Source organism: Mus pahari, chromosome X, assembly GCF_900095145.1.
Source record: "Mus pahari chromosome X, PAHARI_EIJ_v1.1, whole genome shotgun sequence".
Lineage (NCBI taxonomy): Eukaryota > Metazoa > Chordata > Mammalia > Rodentia > Muridae > Mus > Mus pahari.
Window position 1 is genome coordinate 4,244,691 of NC_034613.1, and position 6,673 is coordinate 4,251,363.

Genomic DNA, 6,673 nt, shown 5'->3' on the forward strand with positions numbered 1-6,673 from the left:
TTCCTGCCTTGACTCCCCTGAATGATGGACTACAGGCTGTAAGATTAAATAAAACCTTTCTCTCCAAATTGCTTTCATTCATGGGTTTAATCAGAGCAACAGAAAGACTAACAAAGACACTTACTATGAGAGTCAGGTTATTTTAAAACAAGCATGTATAGATGCCTTTTCACACGCCTCTTACAGTCTCACAACACTCCTGCAATGTCATACTAGCATTTAGTGTGTGATGATATGACATACGTGCCCCACTACATGTGGACATCAGCTTTGATTTTTCAAACTTCAAAAACTCTAAAAATAAATTTCTTTTTCTGATAAGTTTCTCAACAACAGATACTTTATAACAGTAGGATGTACATTTAATCAGCTGCAACATAGCGTGTCTTGTAAAAAATGGCGTACGGATCCTCAAAAACGTATTTGAAAGTCTAATCCAGTAACATTAAAACAAAGAGTAAACTACAAGTAGGTTTTAATCTGGCAAGATAAACCTGGTTTGATTCTCAAACACATCAGCCAATGCAATCATCCATACAAGCAGTCAAAAGGAAACAAAACATATGATCACATCAATGGATGCTGTGAATCCATTTAAACCGAATTTCAAAAGTCACTCCTGAAAAATTCCTCTCCACAAATTAGAAACAGAAGGAACTCTTACAACCTGCCATAGAGCCTTTAAAGAAAATGTAGATAATGCATTTAATGACGACAGACTGAAAGCATTCCTGTAGGATTAGAAACATCATAAGAATGGCCACACTGCTCTTACTGATCATCATGGTAGAAATTTTAGCCTGCTTGGTATGTAACAAACAGAGAGGTTAGGAAGAAAGGAATGATACTGGCTCTGTGAACAAAAGATGGGATGGTTTCTGTCAGCAATGAAGCAATAAAGAGTACATGAATGAAACAAAAAGTTTCGTTTCATTGGATGGTTACAATAAACATTTTGAAAGTGAAATATAAATAATAACATTTCTAGTATCTCTGGATGAAATGAAGGACTTTGAGGTGTAAATCATAACAAACCCATACACTAATGTTTGAACTGTCTCTACATTGTAGTCACCAACAACTGGAAACAATACAAATGTCCTTCAGAAGGTAAATGAATAACTTATAGCATATCTATATCAGGGCATCTTTTTTCAGTGTTTATAGAAATTTATTATAGATAAATAAATTGTCACCAAAATGATGAGTAGAAGAATTCATCCTCAAAAGGCCACACAGTACAATGTTCCTATTTTGTACAATATCTTCTGATAAACAAAACTATAAAGAACAGATCACTTGTTATGAGGAGATAAACATAAGAATAAGAAGCAGTCATCTACTGGAAGACTTCATGAGGATATTTGTTATAATGGAAATGTTTCTACCTAGGTAGTTTTTGGTGGCTACATAGATGAGGACATACATTAGAAATTAATAGAAATTCATATTTTACCTACAAAATAACTTTACTATTCACTAAACTAAAACTCAAAAACTAAAATGAAACAATAAGAAAAAGAATTCTGCAGCTGGGTGTGGTGGTATACACCTGTAACCCCTACACTCAGGGAGGTGAAACAGGAAGATTGAGAATTAAAGTACAGCTTCCAGCCATGGATACCTAATGACCCCCCACCAAAACAACAACAACAACAACAACAACAACAACAACGAGCAAAATAATTGTAGAAAGATGAGGAGACAACATAGGAAACACCAGGAATCTATCTGGCTCTACAAGTAGTCAATAAACATGGCAGCAGAATCTGTTGGATGTTATCTATTTGGAAATTTATTGAAGGCAGACAACATACATTTAAAAAGAGCCATACACTATATTGTGCTCAAGTGTACTCTTTTTCTTTAAAGATTTATTTATTTATTATATATATGTATTCTGTAGCTGTCTTCAGACACACCAGAAGAGGGCATCAGATCACATTAGGGATGGTTGTGAGCTACCATGTGGCTGCTGGGATTTGAACTCAGGATTTCTGGAAGAGCAGTCAGTATTCTTAACGGCTGAGTCATCTCTCCAGCCCCTCAAATGTACTCTTAAGAGAGTAGTAGTTACCCATTCATAATTCCTGGACCTGTAGTAGGCAGCTGTTCCCTGGAATAACATGTTCACAGCTTGTAGAGCTCAGTATGGACAAAGAAAAACATTTTTTTCTCTGAATTCTATTCTTTAATCAGCTTCAGATGACAGAAATGCAGCCATTATTACAAGCCCTTCTCCATCTAGCTGAAGTGATTTCCAGAGGACTTAAAGCTGTATACTCCCCCCTTTTAATTCCCTGTTTTTTTTTTTCTATCTTTAGTTTGAGAGCCAAACACTGAACACTAGTAGGTTAAAGAGCAGCTAACAAACTACAAAGTGTACATGCATGGCAGAGAAAGCGCAGGCTCCAGAAAGACCTAAGATCTTCAGTTGGTGCCTTGGGCTGATACCTGGCACAGGCAACATAAATAATCCAGCAATCAGAATAACAGAAATAAAAAATAATAATAAAGAACAGTGATCTCTGGGAAAAGAAGAGAATCTGACTGAAAGAATTTCCATGTAATTAGATTCACCTGTCTATTTTTCAACTGAAAAACCACAACCTATACAATGAACTAGAGAAGTGTGGACATTCAAAGGAAAGAAACTAATTGACAAGACTTCTGACAAAGACCAAGAACAATCTTTAAACTGCTAAATTACTAAAAGAACACATGACAAAAGTCAAGAAAATGATGTCTGACCAACATGGACCTAAGAATAAAAAGAAAACTATAAAAATTAACAAATGAAAAGAAATCTTTGTGTTGAAATCACTAGAGGGATTCAAATGTATAGTTCAGGCAGCAGAAGAATAACCAACCTTGAAGATAAGACAAGGAAATTTACTGTGCCAATGGTACAGAGAGAAATGAATTTGAAGTGAATAGCCTAAGAAAACCCATGGACCACCGGCAAGTGGCCTAATACATGCATAGTGGGATTCCCAGAATGAGAAGAAGCATAAAGTGAATATCTGAAGAATGACTGAGAACTTCACAAATTCAATAAAAGATACAAACATAAATATCTAAGAAGATTAATAAACTTCAAGTAATATAAACTCAGACACAGCAAGATACATTATAAACACACTTAAAAAAAACACACAAGTTTGTACGTGTGATTGTATATGAGGCCCCAACACACATACAGTAGAGGACTTCCAGGTCTGTGTTCATTCAGAGAAGATGCACCTAACCCTCAAGACAGTGGAGGTCCCAGGGAGTTTAGAAGTCAGGTGGGGTGGGGGTGGGGACATCTATGTGGAGTCAGGGTGGGGTGGGGAGGAGGTGTGGGGTGTGGAACAGTTGGAGGGTGGATCGTGGTGGGGGGAGTAAAATATGGAGTGTAAAAAAAAAGTAAAAAATAAAAATAAATAAAAACAAAACAGAAATAAATAAAATAAATAAATAAAAACAAAAAAGAAAAACAAAGGGTTGTCAAACAAGCAATCTGATTCCACAGATCATCAGTTAAGATGATGAATAGATTTCCCCTCAAAACATTTTGAGGCCAATAGTCAAAGAGGAGCAAATGGCTATCTAGTAATCCTCTATCCAGCAATATTGTCCTGAAAATGTAACAGTGAACACTGAAAAAGTTTATCAGACTTGCCCTTAAAGGGATACTCCAGACTCCTGGCGTAAAACCTAACAAGACCCTAGCCCAGGGCTTCTCACCCTTCCCAATGGTGTGACCCTTGAATACAGTTCTTTATGTTCTTGTGGTCCCCAACTATACAATTATTTTTGCTGCTACTCCATAACTGTAATTTTGCTACTGTTATGAATCATAATATAAATTTTTTTGGAGCTAGAAGTTTGTCAAAGGGGTTGTGACCTACAGGTTGAGAATCATTGCACTAGATATTAATATTCCATAAATAAAGAGCAACTGCAATAAAAGTCAACACATGGGCAATTATAAAACTAGTATTATTTCAATAGCACTTTGTAACTTTCCTTTTTTCCTTATGATTTAAGGGATTAATACCTTTAAAAGTTATTAGTCTCAGAACTAATATCATGTTAGGAGGGTTATAAAGTATGCATGTTCTTTGCTGTATGGTTTAAGAGACTATTTCATTTAAGAGAATTATTTGTCCATGTTTTGGGACACATAATTCATAAAGATGTAACTTTGTGACATCAAACGACCCAAAGAAGCCATTAAAAGGACAGAGATGTTACAAGAATATTGCATGTTCCTAAGGATAAGTTAATATAAATTCAAGTTAGAGAATTACAAGTGCAAGATATAAAATTTGATGTCCACAGTAGCAACAAAGAAAATAGCTATATACACACAAAAGGAATGCAAACATTTCACACAAAAGAAAATAAAGAATGCTCAAAATAGTAACACAGTGACGTGGGAGCTAAAGAACAAACAGCCCTATAAGGTATACCAAAATCAAACAATGAAACAACAGAAATAATTCAATAATTCTCTCTTTTTATCAGCAATTACCTCAAATGTAAGTGGATTAAACTCTATAATCAGATGACAAAGACTGACAGAATGAATTTTTATATATTTACTTGCTACTTTTTGAGTTTGTGAGACACTGTAGCCCAGGCTAGCTGAAATTCATTATGCACCCCAGAGTAACCTTTGAACTGTCACAGGTTGTACTACTTCAGTCTACTGAATATTGTGGTTATAGTCGTGAGCTACACATCCAGATCAAAAGGAATTTTTGTTTATGTTATTATTTATTAACCTTAATGAATCATTTTATTTATTTACACTTCAAATATTGGCCCCCTTCTGGTTTTCCCTTCCAGAGTTCTTCACTCCCTACCCCTTCCCCTTTGCCTCTTCCATAAGGGTCCCCAACCTCAGTCCAATGTTTGACTATAAGTATCTGCATCTGTTTCAGTCAGCTGCTGGTAGAGCCTCTCCAAGGACAGTAATGCCAGGCTCCTGTCTACAAGCACAATAGCAGTGCCAGGGATTGGTGCCTGCCCATGGGATGGATCTCAAGTTGGGCTGGTCACTGGATGGCCATTCCTTGAGTCTCTGCTTCATTTTTGTCCCTGCATTTCCTTTAGACAGGAACAATTTTGGGTTCAAAAATTTTGAAGGTGGGTTGGTGACCCCCATCCCTCCACTGGAGGTCGTCTAACTACTGGAAGTGGTCTCTTCAGATTCGATCTCTCCACTGATAGAGATTTAGGCCAAGGTCACCACCACTGAGTCCTGGGAGCCTCTCACATCCCAGATCTCTGGGGCTTTCTAGAGGTTTCCCCCACCTCCACCCTAGAAGCTGCAGATTTCCATTCATTCTCTTGCTCCTCTGGGATTCTCTCCTGTCTTTCTCCATACCTGATCATGTTCCTACTCCCCCCTCCCATCTCCTCTCACACCCAGGTCCCTCCCTCCCTTTACCTCTCATGATTATTTGGTTCCCCCTTCTAAGTGGAGTTGAAGCATCCTCACTTGGGACTTCCATCTTGTTAATCTTCTTACAGTCAGTGAATTGTATCATAGGTATTCTGTATTTTTTTTGGCTAATATCTACTTATTAGTGAGTACATAGCATGCATGTCATTTTGCATTTGGGTTATATTACTTGGGATGATATTTTCCAGTGCCATCCATTTGCCTGTAAAATTCATGATGTGCCCATTTTTAATAGCTGCATAGTATTCCATTGTGTAAATGAACCACATTTTCTGTTTCTATTCTTTGGTTGAGGGACATCCTCAGTTTCTGGCTATTACAAATAAGACTGCTATGAGCATAGTGGAGCACGTGTCCTTGTAGTATGGTGGGGCTTCTTTTGGGTATATGCCCAGGAGCACTATAGCTGGATCTTCAGGTGAAACTATTTCCACTTTTCTGAGGAAATTCTGAAGTGGTTGTACCAGCTTGCAATCCTTTCCAGGATCTACTGTTACCTGAATTTTTTATCTTAGCCATCCTGATTGGTGTGAGGTGAAATCTCAGTAGGTTGTTTTGATTTGCATTTCCCTGATGACTAACATTTCTTTAACTGCTTCTAGGCCATCTGAGATTCTACTGTTGAGAATTCTCTCTTTAGTTCTGCACCTCATTTTTTAAATTGGGTTATTTGGTTTGTTGGTGTCTAACTTCTTGAGTTCTTTATATATTTTGGATATTTGCCCTATATTGGATGTAGGGTCAGTGAAGATATTTTTCTAATCTGTAGGCTGCCTACTAACTGTCCTTTTCCTTACAGAAGCTTTTAAATTTCATGAGGTCTCATTCATCAATTGTTTATCTTAGAGCATGAACCATTGGTCTTCTATTGAGGAAAAATTCCCATGTGCCAATGTGTTCGAGGCTATTTCCAACTTTCTCTTGTATTAGATTCAGTGATTCTGGTTTTATGTTGAAATCTTTGATCTACTTGAACTTGAGCTTTGTGCAAGGTATAAATATGGATTAATTTGCATTCTTCTACATGCAGTCACTGCCAATTAGACCAGCACCATTTATTGACTATGATTTCTTTTTTTCCCCCACTGGATGGTTTTGGCTTCTTTGTCAAAGATCAAGTGTCCATACATGTGTGGTTTTTTCCTGGGTATTCAATTCTATTCTATTGATCGACCTGTTTGTCTCAGTACCAATATCATGAGTTTTGAGGGGGGGGTT